This window comes from Zingiber officinale, chromosome 4A, assembly GCF_018446385.1.
Source record: "Zingiber officinale cultivar Zhangliang chromosome 4A, Zo_v1.1, whole genome shotgun sequence".
NCBI lineage: Eukaryota > Viridiplantae > Streptophyta > Magnoliopsida > Zingiberales > Zingiberaceae > Zingiber > Zingiber officinale.
In genome coordinates this window covers 108290656-108318226 of record NC_055992.1, presented here as the reverse complement: position 1 = coordinate 108318226, position 27571 = coordinate 108290656, and positions in this window count along the sequence as shown.

Below are 27571 nucleotides of genomic sequence, written 5' to 3'. Positions count from 1 at the left end.
ACACGTAGACAAACACACAAGATGTTAGTGACAAAAAACTAGGGAGGAGGTCCCTGGCAAGATCCTCCATCGCTCAAATCAGTATATCTCCGATGGATGTATGAAGAACAGAATGTATTCACAAGAGCAAGATTGGGATGTTTCGAGAAGTGTAAGACGTCTAGCATCAAGATGTTTAATGTACCTTGCCGACGGAGAGAACCCCCTTTATATACCACCTCTCATAACTTCTGTGATCATGAGGTGACCTACTATGCCAAAGTTTGTTAGGTGATGGAGAGTGTAAAACCTAGGTAATATGCAATAATTTTCTGAGAAATCTCCCATTGACCTATAGATGTACCTCTTTTGTCATTTATGTCTTACGCCATTGATAAGACGACTAAAAGAATATACTGTTATAAGTGGTCTCCTAAAGGGAGACACAATACTCATTGAAGAAGGTTCCAATAGAATATTCTCTAACACATAGTGGTTATACTGACAGGTTGTTAGAATATTGTCAGATGCTGTTTGCTGATTATATCTCATCCAGCCCATAAGGTCGACCGCCTTTATGCTTGTCTTCGTATCAAGCTGCTTTGTTATGACTGTAAGAAATCCGTTTAGATATTCATATGATATATTGAGCATGCTAGAAATCTGTTTGAGAAACTATATGATAAAGTGTGTGTATTAAAGAGTCATTTAAGAGTAAATATGAGACAAAATGTCTTAATTCTCGCCGATGAACTTTATGTAGTTAAATGCCTTAAATTTGTCTGGCCTTTCATCTAGTCGGGTATACATGGAGAGATTCATAAGGTTGTGTCTTAAGCGCTACTGACCTTTCATTTAGCTAGGTGTACACGGAGAAATTCATGAAGCTGTGTCTTAAGCCTGGTTGGCCTTTACTCTGGTCGGGCATACACAGAGAGATTTATGAGGCTGTGTCTTAAGTTCAGCTGGCCTTTACTTTGGCCGGGCTTACATAGAGAGATATATGAGGCTTTGTCTTAAGCCTGGCCGACCTTTACTCTGGTCGAACGTACATGGAGAGATTTATAAGGCTGTCTTAAGCCCAGTCGACCCTTTATTCGGCTGGGCTCCTTTGAACCCAGCCGATTATTAACTTATCGAGCATGCCATCTTTTTAGTTCCAGAGTAAAGCATTAGATCCCTTACGTTCGACCGACTTTAGGGTTGGTCTGCTCTCTCTTGAACGACCTGCTTTAGGGCTGATCAGACAAGACCTAAGAGCCTTGGTATTAGGTGATAACCATCATTTGGTCATGATATTTTGATTCATATAAGCATATCATTTGATCTTCTAATGTGTTAATTCTATATTTATATCACATTTCATGAATTGTATTCATTTGTAGACTTAATTACAAATTATATTATATTTACGGTATTTGATGTTAATATTTGGATATATTCTTTGTACGCATCAAAGGACAAGGACTCGATCGAATCAGACCAGATTTGGATTCAAATCTAGGGCTAATTCAAGAGATCAAGCTCTGAAGTAATATAGACCATCCATTCAAGATTAAGAGAGATCTGAGCCATCCATCAAGGATATCGAAGCCAAGGGGGAGTAGATCAGGACCTTTGATCAAGATCAACACCTTTGGATCATATTTTGAGCAACTTCCACCATTGGATTGATACAAAGAAATCTCAATCGTTGATTCAAATTTCAGATCTAATTTAAATGAGAAGCTATAGTGCTAGCTTTGTTCGTAAAATTCTACAATGTAGCTTCGCGTCAAAAGCAGAGGAGGTGCGATCTTGCTTCGGCGATCTCGATCCTCCTTCCACCGTCGGCGGTCAAGAGCGTCCCTTCCTTCAATCATCATCCACCTATCTCCAGCCGACGACACCACTTCAACCAGCTTCTCTCAACTCTACCATGACTTTGGGCGAGGAAGAGGAAATGGAGAAGGTGGATGAATTTGGTGGTTTGAGCAGTTTCCTTTGCTTTCCAGCCGGAGATCTACTTTCCCTCGAAGCTCCACACCCATCTAAATAATCAGAAGTGTTTGCTTCTGATCCCCTTTGATTTCTGCATTAATTTCCAGGTTCAGCTGTGTCACTAAATCGATCGTCTGAATTGATCGGTTCCTCGCCGATTGAAAGATCTTGACATCTTTGTCAAGATCAATGAGTGCTTGGGAATGCCAAGCTCAACTCAGTTCCATCACTTCCTTCAAAATTCTGTTCCTATCATCCAACCGATGCCGATCTTCATCGTCGAACATTCTTCCTAGCTGACCTATTATGATGTAAGTTAGGGGAAACCCTAGCTTGATTGTGAGCATCTTCTTGATCTAGATCTTCCCTTATTATGATATGTAGATTCTTTTCTTGCAATTGAATTGTGATAGAATGATTGATTTGATCCCTTATGCATTTGAATTCATTAGATTGGTAGTTTAGTTGATTTGCACCTTAATTGTGTTCTTCATATCATTGTTCATGTTCAATTTCATGTAATTCAATAGATTAGATTAGGTTAATTGTTTCCTTCACCAATTGTATGTTTTGAGTTGAATTCGTAGTATAGTTTCCTTTATTTTCGATTTAGTGCGTAGGTTAGATTAGATTAGGTTGTCTTTCGTTACTTGTCTTTAGCATTACATCTTAAAACTCAAAACCCCATTTCCATATCAAAAATCCAAAAATCACAAAGAAATCAATCCTAAGATACAATCATTGTTACATTCGTTGGGAGACGACCCGAGTCATCTCTATGCTACATTATTGTGGATAAATTGGGTTTATCCACCCGGGCTCCTTTGAACCCGGCTGACTATATTAACTGACCGAGCATGCCATCTCTTTAGTTCCAGAGTAAAGCATTAGATCCCTTATGTTCGACCGACTTTAGGGCCGGTCAGCTCTCTCCCGAATGACCTACTTTAAGGTCGATCAGGCGGGACCTGAGAGCCTTGGTGTTAGGCGATCGCCAAAATCAGATGGGGAGTGCTCCCCTATCCTACCTATGACTGTCACGTCACCTTGACTTTGATTAGCATGTCACCTTGACTTTGACCACCACATCATCTTCTGGGTCCGCTCATTACAATCTGTATCACTAGTCTCCCCTTCAAGTTTAGTTGAAGGAGGTGTAGTTGATTGATTGGACCCAAGTCATATTCTTGCCTGATTGCCTTTTGCTAGGGTTATCTAGCAATTTGTGCTTTAGGTACTTGGCAATTTTTTCAAAAACTATACATCACCGCTTGGCCATTGAAAAGAGAATATTGAGGATGCCCATAGAGGCATTTCGGGAGTGAAATGATTGGTTGACATGCCCATCATAAATGTCTATTTATGGGTAAATGCCACATGGTACCCTTTCTTATTTTTTTATAACGGCTTCTGACACATACCTCTTCGTGTGACTCCACGACACAACTCTTTTTACAAATCGACGATTCTCCATGACTCTGCCATTTTGATCAAATGTCTGCAATTAAGTTATACCTTATAAAACCCTAAGTAGCGTTTCTTCAAACTTCTTCTCTTTTATGCCCTGAGTGATCAGTAAGTTCATTTTTTTTTTACTATTTTATACTTTCTCATGGTCAAAGAATCATTCCCACCCTGGTACACGTTTACCTCTTCGGACTTTGATGATTCTGATAGAGCATACATCTGCTCTAGGTATAACATCCCTGAGAGTTATCACATCATCGTTCCTTCCCAGGATGCTCGTCCTCACCATCCTCCTCCTAACCATATCACTTTCTTTATAGATCAGTTAGCAGCCGATCTGCATTTTTTAGTGCATCCCTTTTTGTCGGAAGTAAGTTGATACTTCAGCATTCCTTTACAATAGTCTGTTCCGAACTCTTTCCTTTTCAAGAACCCTCGATTGACAAAAGAGGTTTTAAACTAGACCGGTGAGATTTTACTAAAGGAACGTCAGCTCGAGCAAGGTTCCACCTCTATTGGCCCACTCCCTCCGACAAAACGTTCCCTTAGTCACCTCTTAAGTTTTTCAGATTTAGGCGCTCCTCTCATATTTAAGCACAAAAGGCCCCAATCCATGACCTTGGAGCTACCAGAGCACACCTTGGTCGATCAATCTCCCCTTAACTTGACCGAGGATCCTTCTATCCGAGGAAAAGAGCCCGGGTCCTGGGTACGTCATCGATCCCACTCCAACATGGCTATGATGCAACCTGTCAGACTTATCTTTGCATCTTGTGCGGCAACGCAGGCTTCTGAGCCGATTGAGCTAGCCACAGAACTGATCGAGGCACAATCAGAGCCAATCAAGACAATTTCTTGACCTCCTCCTCCAATTACTCTCATTGATGTGACTGAGACCTTTCCCTCTCGAGGAAAAAGGCTTGGACCTGCAAAGCATCGCCGATCTCGCTCTAGGTCCATGACCAATTGACCTAAGTGTAGTCTAGAGGCCTATATATATATATATATATATATATATATATATATATAGGCCTCTAGACTATACTAGGTCAATTGGTCATGGACCTTGAGTGTGCTAATAAATTTGGAAGGATCTATTGGAGCAATCCCAATGGTTCGTGCGACCATGTGTTTTGGTGTTTGGGCAAAGAGTTTAAGTTATGTTCACCCTTGTATTTGATATGTGTATGTGAGTGTGCAGGTATGCAAGATACACATGTGACTCAGGTTGATAGCTTCGGGTCCGGTGAAAGATGGAGCATCCGAGGAACCATGGACAAGGCAGCGAGGACAAGGGCCGAGGGAAGCGACTTCGAGGCATACGTGAAGGATGGCATTGGTGACGAGTGCACGGGCTTGAATGCATCCGAGGGACGAGAGCCAAAGGAAGTAGGATTGAAGGCAAGAGGTCAAGGATGCAAAGAAGCATCAAGTGAGTCATAAGGGTGAGGGTACGAGTGCACGAGAGATTGTACTCGGAGTAAAATCCTAGTTTTAGGGTTTTACTGTAACAGTACTGTAGCAATCGACTGCATGTTTTAGCAGCCGACTGGGTGCGAACAGAATGGTTCTGTTCATTTGGTCAGTGTGGATTAGTCGACTGCATGTTTTAGCAGTCGACTGCACCAGTCGACTGCATGTTTTAGCAGTCGACTGCACCAATCGATTGCTAGGAATGTAACGGTCGAATTTCCACAGAGGGTAGTCGACTGCATGTTTTGGCAGTCGACTGGTAGGCGGGGTTTTCAACCCGCGACCTATATAACCAAAGCTTGAGAGCTTGGTTATAGTTGACGAAATAGAGGTGATTAATCTCTATTAGTAGTCTATTTATGCCCTAGCGTCAAAGGAGTCCTTGGTGAGCATTGTGGTGAGGTTTCTCTACCCACAAGGAGGTTGAGCTAGCCGGAGTTTACCGGGGACTAATCCACCAACGGATTGAGGGATCGTCCACCTTACGGACACGCCGTGGAGTAGGAGCAAGTTATCTCCGAACCACGTAAATGAACGTGTTAGCGGTTTGCATTTCCTTTCTTAGTTTTAGTCTTTCTACTTGTTTGTTTGTATTTCCGCTTGCGCACTAACATTGTAGAAAAAAGCAAGTATTTGGGGGTGTCGTCTATCCAACCCCCCTCAAGCCGGCCACCGATCCCCTACAAGTGGTATCAAAGCGAAGGTCGCACTTCACCTGACTAATCACCGAGAAGAGCTAATACAAGAAGATGATCGGCTTGATTGAACCTCCAAAGTTTGAAGGAGGAAGCCTTAGGGACATCACCTATTGGATGATGAAAATGGAGATCTTCTTAAACACGGATTGGGACACCATGATGGTGGTAAATGAACCGTTCGAAGTCCCGAAGGATAAGAAAAGGAAGAAACTCCGACCGTGATATTGGACGGAAGAGCAAACCTCACGGTCAAAGGCAAATTCAAAGGTAATATCGATTTTAATTGATATTTTGCCTAATAACTTGATGAGTCGTGTAGGTGACTATAAGAACGCTCACGATTTGTGGAGCAAGATAAAGAAGGTCCCATGGGAAGAACCTTTGTCTACACAAGAGGAGGAAAAATCCGAAGAAATGGATGAAGAAGCTCAATTAGAGAAGAACCAATCGGATGTGGAGACCAATTCAACATCAAAAGAAGAAGAGGAAGTGAATTTGGTCACATTTGAGGAAAAGGATGAAGAAAGGCCATCCACAAGTGTGGATGAGGAAGATATAGCATCTACATCCTCAAAGGTTGAAGAAGAATCCAAGACAAGTGAAGAAGAAATCTTGGAAGAGGTCAACCTAGTGAGCACCTCCACCGAAACAAAGTCAAAAGATCACATTGTGTGCTTCGGGTGCAATGAAAAGGGACACTACAAAAGTATATGTCCTATGGGTAAGAAGAAGGTATCTCCTAAACTCAATTCAATTAATTTTGAATCTAATTTGAGTTGTAGGAAGAAGAAGGAGAAAAAGCACATAGTGTGCTTCACGTGTGGTGAGCGGGGTCATTACCACACCAAATGCCCAAAGAAGAAAGAGATCAAAAAGTTGGCGCATTTGAAGAAGGAGGAGAAGAAGTGGAGGAAGAATGGAGGCTCATGTCAAGGGGGAGCTCCAAAGGTAAAGGGTAAGGTAAATCCTAATTTAAATTTGAAGTCAAATTTAAATTCCTCCATGCATGTTAGGAAAAATAATGTTAATCATTATATGCCCATGCAAAATTTTGGTTTCAAATATCATGATAGGAGTAGGGTAATTGTAGATCAAAACCCTAGGAGACCCATTCATGAAAAATCTAGAAATGGTAGACCTAAGGAGACCCAAGGCATTAATCCCAAGAAGAGGAGACATATGCCTAGAAAGGGTAGGTCTAGGAATGCCCAATTTGGACAAATTAACTCTAGGGTTAGGAACCTAGAGAAGGAGAATCAAGCCTTAAGAGGAAAGCTTGATAAGTTAGAACAATTCCTTAAGAGATTCAATGTTGGATCTAAAGAATTAAATATGGTGTTGGGTAGCCAAAGACCCAATCATGATAGATCGGGCTTGGGATACCGATCTAGTCCCTCCAAGGCTAATAAGAGAACATATGCTAGGGTGGCAAATGATCATGGCAAGGGAGAGTCCTCCAAAGCTAAGGGAAAGTCTTATGCTAGGGTTGCATATGACTATAGCAAGGAGAAGCCAATAAATGACAAGGGAAAGACATTTAAAGGTAAGGAAAAATTAACCAAGGACAAAGTGTCCAAGGTTAAGAAAATTAGGTTTGTAGGCCAAGTGTCACCGAAGGTGCACCAATGTGGCCTAGCTATTGTGGATGAGTCACCTAGGGAGGTGGCTAAGGCTAAGGGCTCTAGGGGGAGCTCTAAGAGTCAATTTGGGGCGCATGGACAATGTATCTCAAGGTGGTTTTACTTGGGAGTCTAGATAAGCCATGGAATGTGCTAAGTGGTTTGGAGACGGACTTGAGTCTCAAACCTAGGGTTTTGGCACAATTGGTTTATGTTTCATGCAAGAAATATGACAATTGGGGTCATATAGCATGATAATTGGTTTTGGATGTATAGATTCCATATAAACCAATGCTAGGGATGCATTGTGGGTTAGTATGGGCAAATACATCAAGAGGAAGCCAAAACTAGGACTTTAGGTCAAGGTTCAATTGAACTTTTTAGCTAGTTTTGTGTTTTGTGTCAATCTTGGGATTTGTGATAAATATATTTTTATATATATATATTTTTTCCAAGTAGACATTGATAAAATAGACCTCTCCACAAAATTTGAGAATTTTTGGAGGTCTTTGAAATTTCTGACGCATTTCTGAAGTTGGTCAGAAAAGGTTGATTTTTGCATGAACAGTATACCAGTCGACTGGTACAGTTATCAGTCGACTGGTAACAGTGTTTTTAGCACATAATGTCTCTGTAAGCTCATTTTCATGGGGGTAGTCGACTGGTACTTCTTGTAGTCGACTGATACCAGTCTGAAAGTGTTTTCAGCACTGGATTTTGACCGGGTCAGCTCGTATAGATGTATAGGATCCATGGGGGATAAATACATGAGTTTAGGGTCAATTGGATGATAAGTTTTCAACAATTGGGATATTGTTCGAAAACTTTTTGGATGTTAGGCAAAGGGGGAGAAGTAAGGTTTAGTTGGGAAAACCTTAGTGTCTTTGCATAGGGGGAGCCTTGGGATAGGTTCTTAAAAATCCCTGTGGGAAAATTCCTAGCTCAATGGGGAGCATAGGTGTAGGGGGAGCCTTGGGATAGGTTCCAATGCATGATGCATTGTTTCGGCGTTGTAAGTCCATTCGGCGATGTAAGTCCAAGTGTGTAGCCTTGGCATCGTAAGTCCATTCGGCAGTAAATCCAAGTGTGTAGCCTTGCCAACGTAAGTCCATTCGGCAGTGTAAGTCCAAGTGTGTAGCCTTGGCAACGTAAGTTCATTCGGCGGTGTAAGTCCAAGTGTGTAGCCTTGGCAACGTAAGTCCATTTGTTTTAGCATATTGTTTTACTATTATGTTTTCCCTAACTTAAACGTATTGCCAAACATCAAAAAGGGGGAGATTGTTGGAGCAATCCCAATGGTCCGTGCGACCATGTGTTTTGGTGTTTGGGCAAAGGGTTTAAGTTAGGTTCACCCTTGTATTTGATATGTGTATGTGAGTGTGCAGGTATGCAAGATACACATGTGACTCAGGTTGATGGCTTCGGGTCTGGTGAAGGATGGAGCATCCGAGGAGCTATAGACAAGGCAGCGAGGACAAGGGCCGAGGGAAGCGACTTCGAGGCATACGCGAAGGATGACATTGGGGACGAGCGCGCGGGCTTGAATGCATCCGAGGGATGAGAGCCAAAGGAAGTAGGCTTGAAGGCAAGAGGTCAAGGCTGCAAAGAAGTGTCAAGTGAGTCATAAGGGTGAGGGTACGAGTGCACGAGAGATTGTACTCGGAGTAAAATCCTAGTTTCAGAGTTTTACTGTAGCAGTAATGTAGCATTACTATAGCAGTACTGTAGCAGTACTGTAGCAGTCGACTGCATGTTTTAGCAGTCGACTGGTGTAGTCGACCGCACAGTCGACTAGGTGCAAACAGAATGGTTCTGTTCGTTCGGTCAGTGTGGATCAGTCGACTGCATGTTTTAGCAGTCGATTGCTAGTTTTAGCAGTCGACTGGTATCGAGCCGTTGGGATGTAACGGTCGAATTTCCACAGAGGGCAGTCGACTGCATGTTTTGGCAATCGACTAGTAGGCGGGGTTTTCAACCCGCGACCTATATAACCAAAGCTTGGGAGCTTGGTTATAGTTGATGAAATAGAGGTGGTTAATTTCTATTAGTAGTCTACCTGTGCCCTAGTGTCAAAGGAATCCTTGGTGAGCGTTGTGGTGAGGTTTTTCCACCCACAAGGAGGTTGAGCTAGCCAGAGTTTGCCGGGGACTTATCCACTGACGGATTGAGGGATTGTCCACCTTACGGACACGCCGTGGAGTAGGAGCAAGTTATCTCCGAACCACGTAAACGAACGTGTTAGCGGTTTGCATTTCCTTTCTTAGTTTTAGTCTTTTTACTTGTTTATTTGTATTTCCGCTTGCGCACTAACATTGTAGAAAAAGTGAGTATTTAGGGGTGCTGTCTATCCAACCCCCCTTCAAGCCGACCACCGATCCCTTACAGGATCAAGTAAAAGAGTTAGAGGCTAATGCCTCCGCTCCAAATACCGAAGTGACTAATTTACAAGAAGAACTTGAAGTTCAAACAGGACATCTCTCAAACATGGAGCAAACCTTGAAGGAATCACAACGATTGACGGATTCTCACCAGACAGACAAGAAGAGATTGGAAATCTGTTGGATCGGAAAGAACGCTAGAGGGGGGAGGGGTGAATAGTGATCGTCGAAAATCGAGAATTAAATCGAGTACGCAGCGGAAAGTTAACAATGAAAACAACGCTAACAAACCAAGTTTTACTTGATTCGGAGGCTTCGTCGACTCCTACTCCAAGGCTCGCACGTGAGAGTGCTTTCACTGGGCAATTCATTAATGGTTCACAAATCTTTTACAAAATTAATATAATGAATGTATAATCCTAAGTGCAGAAGTAAATAAGTATACCAACAACTTCTTAAAGATCTGGACGACTGTGCTTTCAGTTGTTGGAGTCGCATTACTCTGTCGCCAGAGTTGTGTTGCTTGGTCATCGGAGTAGCATCACTCGGCCATCGGAGTCACGTCGTGAAGTCGTAGGAGCGTCTTTGGAGCAGCACACAAGAAAGTAATCACAGAAGAAACTTGTGTATTGTGCTTCTAGTGGAAGGCTGCTTATATAGGCAGTTCTGGGCGCTTGGATCCCTTCTGGGTGCCTGGATTGTGACGTCAGCCAACCAATCAGCGTGCTCCAAGTTGGCAACAAGATAAGCTTCGGCCATTCCGGGTGCTCGGACCAGTTCTAGGCGCTCCGACCAGTTCTGAGCGCCCAGACCACTTCGGGCGCCCGTATCCCTTCCGGGTGCCCGGACCTCCTTTTCCTGCAAACTATTTTCCTACAAAAATAAAAAAGTTAGTCTGAGGCAAATAAAAAGTATACTACCCTACAAAATAAAATTAGCACAATAACAAGTAGAGTAGTAATTAGATTCTGTCTCCTCGAGACCAAAATCTAGTCAGGATCTCAACTTAAATTTCTAAAATGGATCTAAGTTGGATCGACACCTACTGTTCCCTCAAACGAGGAATATGTCCTCACCAAGTCACTATCCTCCAATGACTTAAACCCTTTGCCCAAACATCAAAATACATGGTCGCACAGACCATTAGGATTGCTCCAACAATGACCAAGTGCCAAAGGAGTAGAACTCATATAAAAATAGAGTGAACGATCCGTGAACGACCCATGATCCACCTAATGAGGAAAAATCATCTCAATTTTGCCGAAATATATGAACACGTGAAACCTTCAAAAGTCTTCTTTATGCGCAAAGTAAATAATTTATATAAACTTATTTTGATTGCTACATTAACGACCCCCTAGTGTCGGCCCCACGGATATGGAGGTAGGTATATACAGGTACACAGGTGTCAGACGTATGGTAAGGTAAATCCCAGGTTGTCAGTTCCTGAGAATCGATCCCTGGTCATTACGCCAGAGATGTCATGCACCCACTGAGTGTGCTACGTCCTAAGGATTTGTATTCTCTTTTAAGGAAACTATCCTAAGTTTTCCTATAGTATCTTTTAATTATTTGCTAACGTCATGTGCTAAAAATAATTTATGATAGTAATCATTAATATAATATAGTATAACTTTGATCTAGTTCCTAATGTGTAATATAATGGTAGGAGATATATGTAATTGAAGAAACATCACATGATAAACAAAAAGTTATGTAAGAGAACAAATTATATGGTAAAAAAGGTAATTCACTTACCTTAGCGCACTTGTCAACCCACTCCTAGGTCAATATGGATGAAGTAAATCACGAGTGACTACTAACCATTAGTACAGGTGGCCAAGGCATAGAAAAAGACATGCTCACGGACATGGACAAACATGGATGGGAGCGGACATGGACGGGGCCGGCGGCAGGGGCCATGGGTCGTAGTGTGCATCCTCCCCTAATGGCGTGATCAAAGAACTTATTAACCCCGTGGGTCATCCGAGATGGCATGGGGCGGAAGTTGCTGCAATGAGGCCGCCAGGTCGAAACTCAATGGCAACGGGGGAATAAATCCCCTATCCTTGTATCCCACCCGGTCTGTCCTATGTTAGCTCGGGTGCTGCGATTTACCTCCCTCACAATGACCGTGGGTCCGGTCGGTGGGGGCCCTGGGGGCGAGGGTTTCGCCTTTTGCTGCAGTGATCAAAGAACTTATTATTGTATTTATTTATTTAATTTTTTTAACGTTAATACGACCTTTTTTTTACTTCCTTATCATTTAGATTTGTTAAGTTTCTAATAAGAAAGCCTAATATTTAGACCAATAAGGTTTATACAACATTTAGATTCCTTCTCCTTCATATCTTGATTTTTAACTGCAATGTTACTATGACAACGGGGAACCTAAAGAAAGATTGGGATGGGTGGTGTGAGCTAGTGTAAGCCCATCACCAGCACTCTAGGATATACCAAGGTCTTGATATACCAAGGCCATGACCTAAATGAATCAAACAGTTTGTGAGTTATTCGGAGCTCGATCCAGTAAAAAACTGGTTAGAGTTCATTCGTTTATCTTATCGAGCTGAGCTCAAGCTCGATTTCAAGCTTGACATTTTTATCGAGCCGAGTTCAAGCTTAAGGATATTTGGCTCGTGAGCTCGCGAACATCTTCGTTGATAGGCTTGCGAGTCAAAAAACGAGCCTTAAACCGAGCCAAAAAAATGAGTTCTAAAACGAGCCTTAAAATGAACTTTAAAATGAGCAAAAAAATGAGCTCTAAAATGAGCCCGAAAATGAGTCCAAGCTCGCTTAACAAGTTAGGCTCGTTAACTATGATAATCGAGCTAATAACGAGCCGAGTTTGAACTGTTTGCGAGCTTGGTAATTCCAAAACGAGCTGAGCTCGAGCCTTGTGATAAAAGTTCAATTCGAGCTCGAATCCGAATATAACTTAAACGAGTTAAACTCGAGCCTAATACTGTTCAGCTCGGTTCGGCTCGTTTACATCTCTAGTATTATTGTTACTATTTCTTTCCTTTTCCTGTTTTATCTTTTATATCTTAATTGGTATTGTTTCTTTTCATTTCCCTTATCTAAGTAATTATTATTTATTGATCAAATAGATAATTAATTATATATGAATATGTTAGATATATTTTGATTCTCAGGAAAAAAAGTGTAAAATTCAGAATAATGAGGAAAAATCAAGACCATATTTATACAATGAGCCATAGAGGTTATGCCCATTTAGCTAGCACGATGGTAAAAAATTTTATTTATCAAACTTTATGAAAAAGTTTTACATATACACTTAATTAGTAATATTATTTGTTCTAACAATTTTTATATGTATTATACTTAAGGAAAAAAGCAAGTCCTACAGATACACCTATTACACGATCGGAAGTTTAAATTGAAGGTCACAAGAAAAAAATGGAGAACTTAGTAGTCAAGCTGTTAGAGAGAAAATGGTAATAGAACTATTTCTTTATTATTTGTAGAGTTTGCAAAAAAAAAAAATAGACAATTTAAATTTTTTATTTTATCATTTTAAAAAGTTATATCTTTTTATTTACAAAAAAAAATAGAAGAGTGTCCACATGAATCTCACAACACAACTAACATTTCTAATGATATAATTAGTCTTGTATTTGACAAGGAAGCTCAAGGTATGGTGTGCAGAATGGGCTTCGGAGTTACACCATCGAAAGTTGGAGCCTCTGTGTAACAAAATGGAACTATTAAATGACTTGAAAGTATAGTGAATAACCTTCAACAAGAAATGCAAGAAATGAGATTCCTGTTTTTTTTCAAAATATGAGTCAACAAAATGAGCAAGAACAAGTTAGTAAATAACAATGTAAGATATAATATGGAAAAGGTTGTCATCATTTGTCTTAATTACTTTGAGTTTTTATGTTCTTGATAATAAAATTATCTTATAGTGATATTAATTGACATAATTTGTTTGTAAAATTATGTTGCTAGTGGTGGCATTGGTAGCAGTATTGGGAATGATGTTAGCGGCGATAGTCATAGAAAAAAGTAATAATGTTGATAATGTTAACCAATCTCTAACTATAGCTCAGGTAATTATTTTAAAATTTTATGTTTTTTAAATTACATATTTGTTATAAAAAAACATGGCAGAATTAATAATTTTGTATTGTTATACAGTCAAAAGTGAAGGAAGTGAGTCATGAAGATATCAGGGATAATGCTAAATGTAAGCAACTTCATTGGTGCATTGATGGAGTTGTGGCAGAAGGTCGAATTGCATCCACAAATCAAAAAGCAAAAGTGCATCACGTTCTTCTTGGTAGATCATGTTAAAAATTTTGGGTTGATAAAGTTTTTGTAGAGAAAGTGGACCTAATTCGACCAAATGAGGAAATACTTTTTCTCGAGGATGCAATAGGAAGTACAGTCACTTGGTTATCTAAGTTTATAGTTTTGTATGGTTGATATAGATTCTATTTATTTTAAATTTATATACTCTTTTGTAGAAAAAAAAAATTATGTTATTAAGTGAATTGTTTGTTACTAGTTTGAATTGTTTTACTTAAGTGTGATGTTTATGGTGAATGTGATATTATAATTGTTTGAGTTTTGATTTTATAATTGTATGTATGTGTATGTGATATTATAATTTGCATGTGATATTGTAATTTTATGTGGTATTGTAATTTGTGTGGTATCTGTATGTGGTATTTGAATGATTATAACTCTAAAGCATAGTGCGCGCTATGAATGCTTTTAATTGCAGTGTGCGGTGCGCGTTGCCAATGCTCTTAATTACAGCGTGCGATGCATGCTACAAATGCTCTTAACCGCAGTGTGTGTCATGCACTACTAATGCTCTTAACTACAACATGCAACAAACATTGCGAATGTTGTCGATTGTTCTTAACAATAGTGCGCGCGCTGTGAATGCTTGTAACTGCAGTATGCGGCGCGCATTGCAAATGCTATTGAATACTCTTAACTACAGCGCGCAGTAGACGCTGTGGATGCTAGTAGCTGCAGTGCGTAGCGTGCGCTGCAAATTCTTATAACAGCAGCGCCCAGTGCGTACTGCGAATGCTCTTAACCGCGGCGTGCAGTGTGCGCTGTCAATGTTTTATGACTTTTAATAACTTACAGTTGTGAAGCATGCAATCCGCGATGTTGATAGCATATTTGCGCACTACGAAAAGCTACTTTTGTTGTAGTGTTCATCCATGATGTGTTATATCACATTATTTGTAAGACAAAACCTGATTGTTGTTGTAGTTATTGCTTGAAGCTCCTCCTAATATGCCCTTTCCATGTTTTTTAATTTCCTTTCTCCTAATGCATTCACTATGGCTTGTTGCACAAATAAGTCCTTGATCCTTCTCTGCCATAATCCAATGTTTCTGGTTTCATCAAATTTTGCAATATTTGGTTCATAGAAGATGCCCCTGACATGTCGAGAATAACCAAAACTCAATGCTCTGATACCAATTATTATGCCTTGGGCAACTCTCTCCCTCTCCGCCTCTAATTGCGGAAGAAGAGGAGGAGTGATAGAATAGGATCGTTCACAACAAGGCAACGAAGAAATCCCACAAAAGAGAACGCAAGAAGAAAACCAAGAACGAGAAAGAAACAAGAAGAAGAGATAATAGAGGATTATAGTGGTTTGACGCGGCGGCGTGTCTACTCCACGAAATAGTCCAAGCTTTATTAGAATTCTCTAAACACATACATAGGGTTACAATGATCTCATATTTATAGTACTCAAACCCTTACATAATATTTTGGAGCAAAAATACCAAAACCCCCCTGAAATCTAAGTTTTCACTACCTCCCTGACGAGACAGGACCGGGTCGTGCCTCCTGGGCAATCATGCTTGGTCGTGTCAATTATCCAAAACATGACATGTCCAGGCCGTGTCTGGTGGGCACGCCTCCAAAACTAGACACGGTCAGGTCATGTCTGGTGGGTATGCCGGTGCTTTTGCATGTCGTGCCTCCAGAACCGGACATGGCTAGGCCATGTTCAATGGAAACGATCGTGCCTGGCCGTGCCCCTTCTTCTCTCTTTTACAATGGTTTTCGTATCATCCTCCACTCAGATACAAGCCACAAATCAACACTATGAGCATAGATGAGTAGGTAAGTTCAATCTCTCTTTGTTCGTTCTTGCTTTGTTTGAGAGATTTCTGATAATTGAAGGTGTGATCTTTGTTCCAAGTTCACATATCGCATTAGGGGTGCTGCCTTCCTATGATTTATGTACAATAAAAGCTGCAACAAATGACTTCTCGAATGAAAACAAACTTGGGGAAGGTGGATTTGGTGTTGTGTAAAGGTAGTATTTCAAGAAAATACTCATTCTTCCAAACTACAAATCTGAAATAAATTTAAGATTCTAGTAGGGAGAGTTGCAAGATGGACAAAAGATTGCGGTCAAGAAACTATCAAGATACTCTTCACAAGGTCCAAATGAGTTCCAGAATGAGCTATCACTGATAGCCAAGCTACAACATAGAAATCTAGTTCGTCTTCTAGGTTCACACATTGAGGGAGATGAATGACTCATCATCTTGGAGTAATGGAAAACAAGAGTTAGACATGAGTCATTAGTTAGTATATTTACCTCCATTAATTTTTGATACGGTGCATGATAGTGGGGTCGGACAGTGGACGTGGTCGGAAGTCAAGCCCTCGGGGTGATCAGAAGTCAAGCCCGCGTGGCAGTCAGAAGTCAAGTTCACGTGGCGGTCAGAAGTCAGGCCTACGTGGGGGTCAAGAGTCTGGCCTATATGGAGGTCAAGAATCTGGCCTACGTGGAGTTCAAAGGGTCAGGTTGCAAGATGGTCCTGGTCAGGCACAAGTGGCAGTCCGAGGTTAGACCTACGCACCGAGTAGAAACTCAGAAGCAAGGATACAGGTCAGGACTTTTGGCATAGGATACTTAGACCAAAGCGTATAGGTCGGAATGTGCAAACTAAGGATATAGGTCAGGACTTATAGTCTTGAGGCACAGGAAGCATGGACCAAAGCGTACAGGTCGGGATGTGTAAACTAAGGATACAAGTCAGGACTTATAGCCTTACGGCACAGGAAGCATGGACCAAAGCGTACAGGTCAGGATATGCCAACCAAGGATATAGGTCAGGGTTTATAGCCTTGAGGCACAAGTAGCATGGACCAAAGCGTATAGGTCGAGATATGCCAACCAAGGATACAGGTCAGGACATATAGCCTTGTAGCACAGGAAGCATGGACCAAGGCGTACAGGTCAGGATAGACGGAATCGAACGGAGGCGTACAGGTCGGGACGGACGGAATTGGGATAAGGCGTACAGGTCGAAACGGACTGAATCGGGCTAAAGCATATAGGTCGAGACAAACGGAATCGGACGGAGGTGTACAGGTCGAGACGGACGGAATTGGGATAAGGCATACAGGGTGGGACAGACATAATCGGACGGAGGCGTACAGTTCTGTTGGGATGTATACTAAAAGCCTAGCTTTTGGTATAAACATTTATTTAGAAATAAGAATCACATTGGTCAAATGTCTACATTTATGATAGATGTAGTTGTTCAATTAATTTATATTGTAGATAACATGGTGTGTGATGTCACACACAGAAGATCATGTTATCGGTTCCTTATAAATTATAAACAGTAGCTCACGACCAAGATGGAAAGGAACAAACCATTGGAAGATCGTAGTGTAATTAGGTATTAGTTTATCTTAACTATATAATTACACTAGTACACTTAGAGTGTATTGAGTAGGACCATTTGAGGTCGTTTCTTTTATACTAACTGTATAAAGAAACAAAGACCTCAGTTATTATGGAAGTGTGTGCTCTTAATCCTAATATAATAACAAGCACATATATTTGATATTTATTTCTTTAATTTATCAATGAGTGAGATTTAGTTCGATGAATCAATAAGCCCGATAAGTTGAGAAATGATATCACTTATAGTGTGTGTTGTTGATTATAGAAGGAAACTGTGTCCTAGAGATACTAGGTTGATAATGTACTCAAGAGGAGCTCATAAGGATTGTCATGTTAAACCCTGCAGGTGGACTTAGTCCAACATGATGATAAGGTTGAGTGGTACTACTCTTGGACTAAGATATTAATTAAATGAGTTGTCAGTAACTCACTTAATTAGTGGACATTCGATATCTTAAACACAGGGAGACTAACATACTCATAATAAGAAGGAGCCCAAAAATGTAATTTGGGATTGGTGCGGTAGTTCAATAATAGTTCTCTAGTGGAATGAATTATTATTGATAAAATTAAGTTGTGTGTTCGGGGCGAACACGGGATGCTTAATTTTATCGGGAGACCAAAACTAATTCCTCCTCTCGGTCCCTATCGTAGCCTCTTATTTATAGAGTACTATACCCACCTATACCCACCTTCTATACCCACCTTCTATACCCACCAATAGGGGGCCGTCCAAGCTAGCTTGGGAACCAAGCTAGGGCCGGCCTAGGTATAAAATTGGGTGGCCGACCCTAGCTTGAACCCAAGCTAGTGGGGGCCGGCCAAATTAATTTAAAAAGGGATTTTAATTTTAATTTTTATTATGTGGGAGATATAATTTATTAAAGAGAATTAAAATTAAAATATCTCTCTTGTAAAAGATCTACAAAAGATTAAAGAAAGAGATTAGATCTCTTTCCTTATTTGTAGATTGGTGAGATATTTTATTTTCTCTTTAAAAATTATTCACATGTTGTAAAATTAAAATTATAGAAATTTCCTTTTATCAACCATGAAGAGATTTTAAAGAGAAATTTTATTTTTTTTAAATTTCCGGAAAGAAATTAGGAAGTTTTAATTGTTGATTGAAACTTGTCCAATTTGTTCTTCATGATGTGGCCGGCCACTTGAATTTAATTGGGGAAATTTTATTTTATTTTTCTCAATTAAATCATGTCAAGGAAATTAAGAAAATTTTATTGTAATTAAATTTCCTAATTTTCCTAGGCCAAGGAATATAAAAGAAGGGGTGAGGGTGCCTTTAAGAGACACAACCTCTATTATTTCTCTCCCTCTCTTGTTCCTTGGTGTGGCCGGCCATCCTTTCCCTCTCTTCCTCTTGTGGTGGCCGAACCCCTCTTTTTCCTTGGAGCTCTTGTGGTGGTCGGATACTACTTGGAGAAGAAGAAGAAGAAGGAGAGGAAGCGAGCATCTCTTGGAGCTTGGTTAGTGTTTTGATTTTCTTCCTTGGTGAAGCTTCTTTCTTTGTGGCCGAACCTAGCTAGGAGGAGAAGAAGGTGGTTGGTGGTTTCTCATCTCGAAAGATCGTTGCCCACACAACGTCCAAGGTTAGAAGAGGAATACGATAGAAGATCAAGAGGTCTTTCTAGAAGGTATAACTAGTAGTTTTTCCTTTTCCACATCATACTAGTTATTTATGGAAATAATACCAAATACAAGAGGCTTACGTTCTAGTATTTCGAATATGTTTTTCGATATTGTGTTCTTTTGTTTTATTTTTCCTTGTGATTTGATTGTTCTTTTTGGTTAACCTAAATTTATTTTAGGAAATTAAATATTAGCTTTCTATAAAAGGTTTTGTCTAGTCGGTGGTGGTTGCTCCCATATCTAAGAAGGCTATGTGCCTAGCCACGTCAGTACTGGGAACCAATTATGGAAATTAATATTTAATGAAATTAATAACTTAAGGTGATTTGGGTCGAACGTGTTAAGTTCCGCAGGAGATCCAAGTCAAAACCTAAAGAACGAATAGATTTAGTTTTGGATCAAACGTGTTAAGTTCCGCAGGCGATCCAAAATTTAATTTAAAAGAACACATGGTAGCTAGGAAAAGGTTCAGATCTTTGTACAAAAATTTTGTACAGTGGAACCTCCAGGAGTAGCAACCAACAAGTTCGAGACAGGCGAAGTCGGACTAAGGCATATAGGTCGAGATAGACGGAGTCAGACTAAGGCATACAGGTCGAGACAAACGGCGGACTAAGGCATACAGGTCGAGATAAATGGAGTCGGACTAAGGCATACAGGTCGAGACAGACGAAGCCAGACTAAGGTGTACAGGTCGAGACAGACGAAATCAGACTAAGGCGTACAGGTTGGGACAGACGGAATCAGATGGAGGTGTACAGGTCGGGACGGACAGAATTGGGATAAGGCGTATAGGTCGAAACGGACGGAATCGGGCTAAAGCGTACAGGTCGGGACAGACGAAATTAGACGGAGGTGTACAGGTCGGGACGGACGGAATTGGGATAAGGCGTATAGGTCGAAATGGACGGAATCGGGCTAAGGCGTATAGGTCAGAACGGACGGGATCGGGCTAAGGCGTACAGGTCGGAACAGACGGAATCGAAAGGAGGCGTACAGGTCGGGACGTAGGATAAACGGAACCAAACCAAGGCATATAGGTCATGATACAAGGTAAGGCAGGTCAGGAGTGCACAAGACAGGACATGCAGGACAGGGTTGGATGTATAGATCTGGAATTGTGAAGCTGCAAATGCAGGTGAAGAAATATAGGTCTACACCCCACAGAGCGAGGCTAGCAAGCATAGGGACCCAGTTCAGGGTTAACAGATCGGGGCAAGCATACACTACACGACAAGCAAGCCATGGAATCGTAATAACCTGTCAGGGAATAATCACTGCCTGTCAGAGAATATGCTAATGGTCTGGTGCTCACCACCCGCTGATTCCTTCCTAGACCTATAGGAGGACACCACGTGTCATTCACCGCCAGACAAAGCTTGACATTTGACATTCCCTGACACCCGTCAGACTCCAGAAGCACCCATTACAGTATAAAAGGGAAGCTTTGTCCCTTACGCAGGTACGCTCACTCGTCTTTTCGCACTCATCTTTTACTTTTCGTCCTTTCTTCTGTGCTCCTTGGGAAAAATTACCTGACTTGAGCGTCGGAGGGCCTGACTCGGGGACATTTTCCCTTGTTTCTAGTCTCTAACGACCTGAGTGCTTGTCTGAGTGCATGCAGAACCCTCGTCTGATCATCCTCATCACCATCCCTCGTCATGGGAACCTTTTCCAGGAGTGTCAGATCGATCAGACGTACCAACGACTTTTCATCAACCTCGAGGATAGTGCAGCCCACCTCTGTCCGACTCAGCTTCCAGACGGGATCAAATTTGGTACCGTCTGTGGGAATCTTCCCTACCTGCTCCAGAACATAAAGATAGAGGATTCTGGGCAAATCAACGTGACCATAATCGCGGGAGAGTACAAACTCTTCAAAGAAGCTAAGAAGCAGGCGACTTCTGAAAAGCAGCAAACTACTGCCTCCCGACCACGAAAGTTACCTGAGGTTTCCAAGGAGCCGGCTCACGCTTCGGACTGGAGTTACAAGAGAAAGCAACCACTAGAATTCCCTCTTGCCTTTTATAGGGAACCCGGCTAGGGGTACTATCAACTAGAGCCTGGATACTACAGCCACAAGGAGCAACCCCAAGTTTTTGTGGCTGAAAGTTTGTTGCCTAAAGATTCGAAGAAGGGGAAGGCTACCGTCCTCCGCGAAGAACGTCGGATGGAGCTGGAAGAGAAAGTGTCATTCTCTTCCAAAATCTTGGAGGAAAGGCTACCCAAAGATACCGACCCCCTACTATCGGGGAATACGATGGTAGCAAAGATCCTGAGGATCACCTCTGCAAATTCTGAAACACGACTTTGCTGCATCAATACAGTGACATCGTTAAATGTCGAGTGTTCCTGAACACTCTATCGGGCTCCGCCCAGAAGTGGTTTGATGGACTACCTCATGGGTCTATCACCTGCTTCTCAGATTTTAAGATCGCGTTCCTGCGCCATTTCGCCAGTAGCAGGAAGTATCAAAAAATGGACCATTGCTTGTTCGCCCTTAAGCAAGGGTCCGCTAAACCATTGAGAAGCTATATCAAGCGCTTCAATCAGGTGGCCCAGAATGTTCCCTCGACCACATCAGAAATACTTATGAGCGTCTTCTCCCATGGGCTGACCGAGGGAGAGTTCTTTAGATATCTCATCAGGAATCCTGTAAGGAATTTCGATGAGATGCTTGATAAGGCGGCCAGCTACATCAACGTAGAGGAGGCACAAGCGGCTCGAAGGAAGGCAGACAAACCGCCTCCCTCTACTAACAGACCGGAGAGAAGAGTACCTCAACCGCCTGCTCAGCCTCTCCCCCCACATGCTTAGGAAGCCAGACCTACCTTCCACCCCGGTCAGGATGTTCGGCCGGGCCCGCGTGTAGCAGCAGTCCAGGTCCCCCGACCTAGCCCTTGGGGACCACGTTATTGTACTTACCACCGGTCGCACACACATGCCACCAGAGATTGTGTGCAATTCGCTTGAGACTCCCGTCGTGCTGCTGAGCTGGGCCTGCCACCTCTAGAGCTGGCTCCTCAAATCCAAAGAATGATAGAAGAGAGACACAACTCGACGGGACAAGCAGGGATACCCCGAGCATATCAGGGAGGACCCAGCATGCCGCCGCAAGGGCACACTGGGGAGCCAGGAGAAGCTCGGGAGGCTGAAAATAGGGGCAACACGGTCATCCGATATATTGATATGATCTCTGGAGGACCCACCGATGGGGATTCGGGCAGGGCGCATAAATCCCATGAGCGCCAATTGGAGATCCATGCAGTAGGATGTAACCGAGAGTAAGTTACCGGTCCGGTCATCAGCTTCAGACCACAAGACCTGGAAGGACTGGAGCTATCCCATGATGATGCCCTCATCATCAAAGCTATTATTGCCAATAGTCGTGTGGCCAGAGTCTTCGTTGACGCCGACAACTCTGTCAACGTATTATTCAGGTCTGCTTTTGAAGAGATGCAGATCGACGCCAGCGAGCTTCAGTCGGTGGCCACTTCTTTATATGGTTTTACTGGTAACGAAGTAAAACCCATGGGCCAGATCAAGTTGGCTGTATCCTTGGGAAGCGAGCCGCTAGTAAGAACCAGGAGGAGCACCTTTATCGTGGTAGATTCACCCTCCTCTTACAATGTTATTTTAGGCCGACCAGCCCTGCATGAATTCAGGGCTGCTGTCTCCACCTTCCACCAGAAGATCAAGTTCCCCGTTGGAGAGCAAGTCGGCGAAGTTAGAGGGGAGCAGAAGGTCTCTCGGTGATGCTATATTGACTTGGTCAAGGTCGAGGCTCGCAAGGCGCAGAGGACTCAGGATGGGGCTGTTCATGCCATTCAAGAGGAGCCTATGCCTATAGCGAAAGAGCCCATCCCCTGTAAAGAGGTCCAATTATATTCTGAGTGCCCGGAGACTATCACTCGCATAGCTGGGGACCTGCCGCCCGAGCTGAAAGAAGACTTGATCTAGTACTTAATCCGCAATAGGGATGTCTTCACCTGGTCAAATGAAGAACTACCAGGGGTCAAGCCGGAAGTAGCAGAACACATGTTACATCTCTTGCCTGATGCCCAACCCGTCAAACAGAAGAAGAGAAACTTCTTGGCCGATCAAAATAAAATCATCCGAGCTGAAGTGGACCAGCTCAGGAAAGCAGACCACGTTAGGGAAGTGTAGCTCCCGTCCTGGCTTTCTAACGTGGTTCTACTGGCGAAGCCCAACAATAAGTGGAGAATCTGCATAGACTTCCGAAATCTCAATAAAGTCAGCCCTAAAGACTGTTATCCTTTGCATAGAATTGATCAGCTGGTGGACTCAACTGTCAACTGCAAAAGAATCTATATGCTGGTCGCTTATCAGGAGTACCATCAAATCCCCTTGGCCGTGGAAGATCAAGAGAAGGTTAGTTTTGTCATGACAGATGGTACTTTCTGCTACACTGTCATGCCTTTTGGGCTCAGAAATGCTGGAGTCACCTATCAAAGGATGATGGACAAGATCTTCTGGGAGCAGGCCGGGTGCAATGTGGAAGTCTATGTAGATGACATACTCATCAAGTCTCCCTTAGCTGCAAATCTGGTAGCTGATGTGGAGGAGACCTGTGGTACCCTCCGGTAGTATGGAGTAAAATTGAATCCCTTAAAGTGTTTATTCGGAGTCAAAGGAGGGAAGCTCTTGGGCTATCTCATCACTAAGAGGGGAATTGAAGCCATCCCTGAAAAGGTCCAAGCGCTACGAGATATGAAGGCCCCCCACAATTTGAGGGAAGATCAGAAGCTGGTAGGCAGGATAACAACCCTGTCTAGATTTATCTCCAGGTCAGCAGATAGAGCGGCACCCTTCTTCAAGGTGCTCAGAAAAGCCTCCAAATTCTAGTGGGATAAAGAATGCGCACGAGCTTTTGAAGTGTTAAAGAAGTATCTGGAGACCCTACCTACTCTGTTCAAGCCAATTACAGGAGAGCCGCTCTGGGGTGTACTTGTTAGCTACCCCTGAGGCCGTGGGGGCAGTATCAGTGAAGGAACAAGACAATGTACAACGACCAGTATATTTTTTTAGTCATCTATTAAGGGGAGTTGAGTCTTGATATACAACTATGGAAAAGTTGGTCTATAGATTGGTGCTCATGGCTCGGCGCTTAAGGCTCTATTTCCTGGCTCATCCTATTATGGTCTTGACAAACAACACCATGGGTAAAGCTCTTACCAACGTTGAAGTTGCTGGCCGACTTATCAAATGGACGCCTGAATTGGGAGAGTACAATATCACCTATCAACCTCGCACGACTATCAAAGCATAGGCCTTGGCTGATTTTTTGACCGAAATTCATCAAGCGGATTCAGAAGAAACTTGGAAAGTGTATGTGGATGGATCAGCTACTCGTCAAGGGAGTGGCATCGGGATTCTTCTGATATCCCCTTAAGAAAACATCTTGTAGCTAGCTGTACGATTAAATTTCAGAGCTACCAATAACAAGGCAGAGTATGAGGCTTTATTGGCAGGGTTGCAGGCAGCCCGACATGTGGGAGCTACCCGAATTGTCATTTATTCATATTCTCAACTAGTAACTGGCAACTTTGAGATTAACAGTGACAAGCTGCAAGTATATTGGGAGGCTTATGAGAAGATGAAAGAAGAATTCAAGGAGGTCACGCACGGTGAGCAAGATTCCCAGAGCAGAGAATGGCAGGGCTAACGAGTTAGCCAAAATGGCCAGCTCCCTGACTACATGGGTACTGGATATGTCGATAGCACAGACTTTTTTCATAACCCAGATAGATCTGCAAAATAACCAGGACGAGATTATTGGTTGGAAGGCACCGATGATTAACTATCTTCAACAGGGCACCCTGCCAACAGACCTGGAACAAGTGTGACTGGTCAGCAAAAAGGCCCATGCTTACACTCTGATAGGGGATCAATTATATAAGCAGACGTTTTCCAGACCTTTACTCAAGTGAATAAGCATAGAAGAGGTGGATCAGGTCTTGAGAGAAATGTATTTGGGGTGCTGTGGCAGTCATGCCAGAGGTCGAACACTAGCTCGTAAGGTGTTGTTGACAGGATATTTTTGGCGCACTTTACAGAGGGATGCTCAGCAGCTGGTAACACTTGCTTGTCCTGCCAAAAACATCAAAATCTGACGCATATGCCTACCTCAGTGTTAAAGACATCTATAGTTTCTTGCCCCTTTGATCAGTGAGGTACGGACATTGTCGAACCTTTCCCTATGACATCCGGTCAGAGGCGATTCTTACTGGTGGTCGTGGACTACTTTTTCAAGTGGGTGGAAGCCGAAGCTCTGGTTAGGATTACCGAGAGAGCGGTTATTCAATTTCTATGGAAGAACATTCTGTGCAGATTAGGCATACCCCATAAATTGGTATCAGATAATGGAAGGCAGTTTCAAGGTCAGAAGATCCAGGCCTGGTGTCGAGGGTTTGACATTACTCAGGCGTTCACCTTCGTAGCATACCCACAGAGCAATGGGCAGACCGAGGTTATCAACCGAGAAATTGTATGAGGACTGAAGATTAAGCTAGATCATGTGGAAGAAGACTGGGTAGAAGAGCTGCAAAGTATTCTTTGGACGTACCGTACGACACCTCGAGAAAGCACAGGTCTTACTCCGTTTCACCTGGTCTACGGTAGTGAATCAATGGTACCCGTGGAGGTCAGCGTACCTTCAATTAGGAAAATACTATATGACGAGGAAAGTGCTGAGCGACGGTTGGCAGAGCTGGACCTCATTAGCGAGACTCGCGAGCGAACAGCAGCTCGGCTATTGGCCTATCGACAGAGGATGAGGCAAAATTATGATAGGAAGGTGGTTCCTCGCTTCTTTGGAGAAGGGGACCTGGTCTGGAAATGCGTAAAACCCGTGGGAGATGTAGCCAAGTTAGAACCTCAATAGGATGGACCCTACAAAGTTATCAAAAAGTTGGCATCTGGTGTGTACTACCTGCAGGACGACCGGGGTGGGAATCTAGACCGGCCTTGGAGTGCTAACTACCTTCGGCCTTACCGCACATAGGTATAGGTCTGAGGGGAGTAGGATAGATCAGGCCGAGAAACTTACCTGGTCAGGATTGTTACTTGACAGTGTAGGTCGGGAATGTACCAACCGATCAGTAAAAATACCTGATGATCAAGATTGTTACCTCCTTGCAAGTCATCAGATTTATTTTTTGACTCAACTAGAGTAGATAACAAGAAGTGGGATAGAACATTAGGCATAGAATAGTTTAATTTACACAATGTACAAATACAAATTACTTGAAAGCGGAAAAAACTTCATCGGGCATTTCGTCCAAAATGTGATGATGATCCAAAAAGTCTTCAGGAGGAGCGGATTTGAGATATCCCTGCTCGTATAGTTGTCGCAGAGCCCTTGCTGTGCCAGAAGATATAAATCCCACGAAGCGATCTTCATCCTGGACGTCGAACTCTCGAGAATGAAGATAGGCCTCTCGGCTCTGCCTGTATCATTCATCTTCCCTGCTTTATATATTTCCAGAGCTGAGGTAACTCCAGAAAGACCAGAACAGGCCTAGGACAATTCAGCTTTCAGGGCAAGCAGTTCAGCGGCCTAGGATTCCAAAGTCTTGCTCTGCTCTTGTAGGAGGCCCTCTTTAGATTTCAGCTCCTGGATCAGATGATCCATAGTCTGCTTATGGAGATCCTCAGCCTGACTTTTTTCTTCGCGAAGAGCTTGGAGCTCTTGGTCGACCACCCGCAGAGCTTGTTGGTGCTGAGCATTCGCCCTCTTTAAAGCCCCTATTCGGCCCTTTGGGCGCGGTCGGCCGCTGCGGGGTCATTTAGTTGTAGTTCCAGCTCGACTACCCTATCTGGCAGCACCTTATTACGGTGATAATTAAGATAGAGTGTTTTATTCATCACCAGGGATTCAGCATGGGCTGATCCAAAAAAAGTGAAGTGTGTAAGAAGAGTAAAAGAAGTTTTGTTGCATGAATAAGTGAAGCACACCTGGACATACAACTTTGAGAACCTCTCCATCCGGTCGGGTACAGATAGGTCCTCCATTTACTCAATGCTTTCATCCCAACAGGTAGCCGGTTACCCTATTAGGAAAAGGCAACTAGTGGGAGCGTCTTGTTGTCGCAGTAGCCCTGACTCAGAGGGTTTGGTGGAATAATAGTGGTGATAGGAGGAGCCTTGAGGCTGTGAAGTTGTCGTCGTCGATTCAGGAGGGGTCGAGTGAGATGGCCCCGGTCGTGATTCACCGGGCAGGGGTGTAGCTGAGGGGTCTGCCGTGTCGCCAGGGGCTTGTGAAGGAACATTAACAGACTGAGAAGAAGAAGTGGGTCAAGAGGAAGTGGGAACCTGCTCCTGAGCCTAATAACGTGTGGGAGGGAGATCCTCAGTGGTCGCAGGACTGTGGCCAGGCATAGGGGGATCTGGAACGTGCCGGGCTGGAGGGACCGGTTCATCGGACGGACCAGCAACACCCAGGTCTAGCTCGACATACCTTCAACGAAGCCTGTGAGCCAAGGGCTGGTCATCCGAATCCGACTCTTCAGAGGAAGGTCGAGGTCGTCGAGCCGAAGTGGGCGCAACAGGTCTGGTGGGGGGATCGGTAATGAGACGCGCCTACCAAGAGGCTTGGGA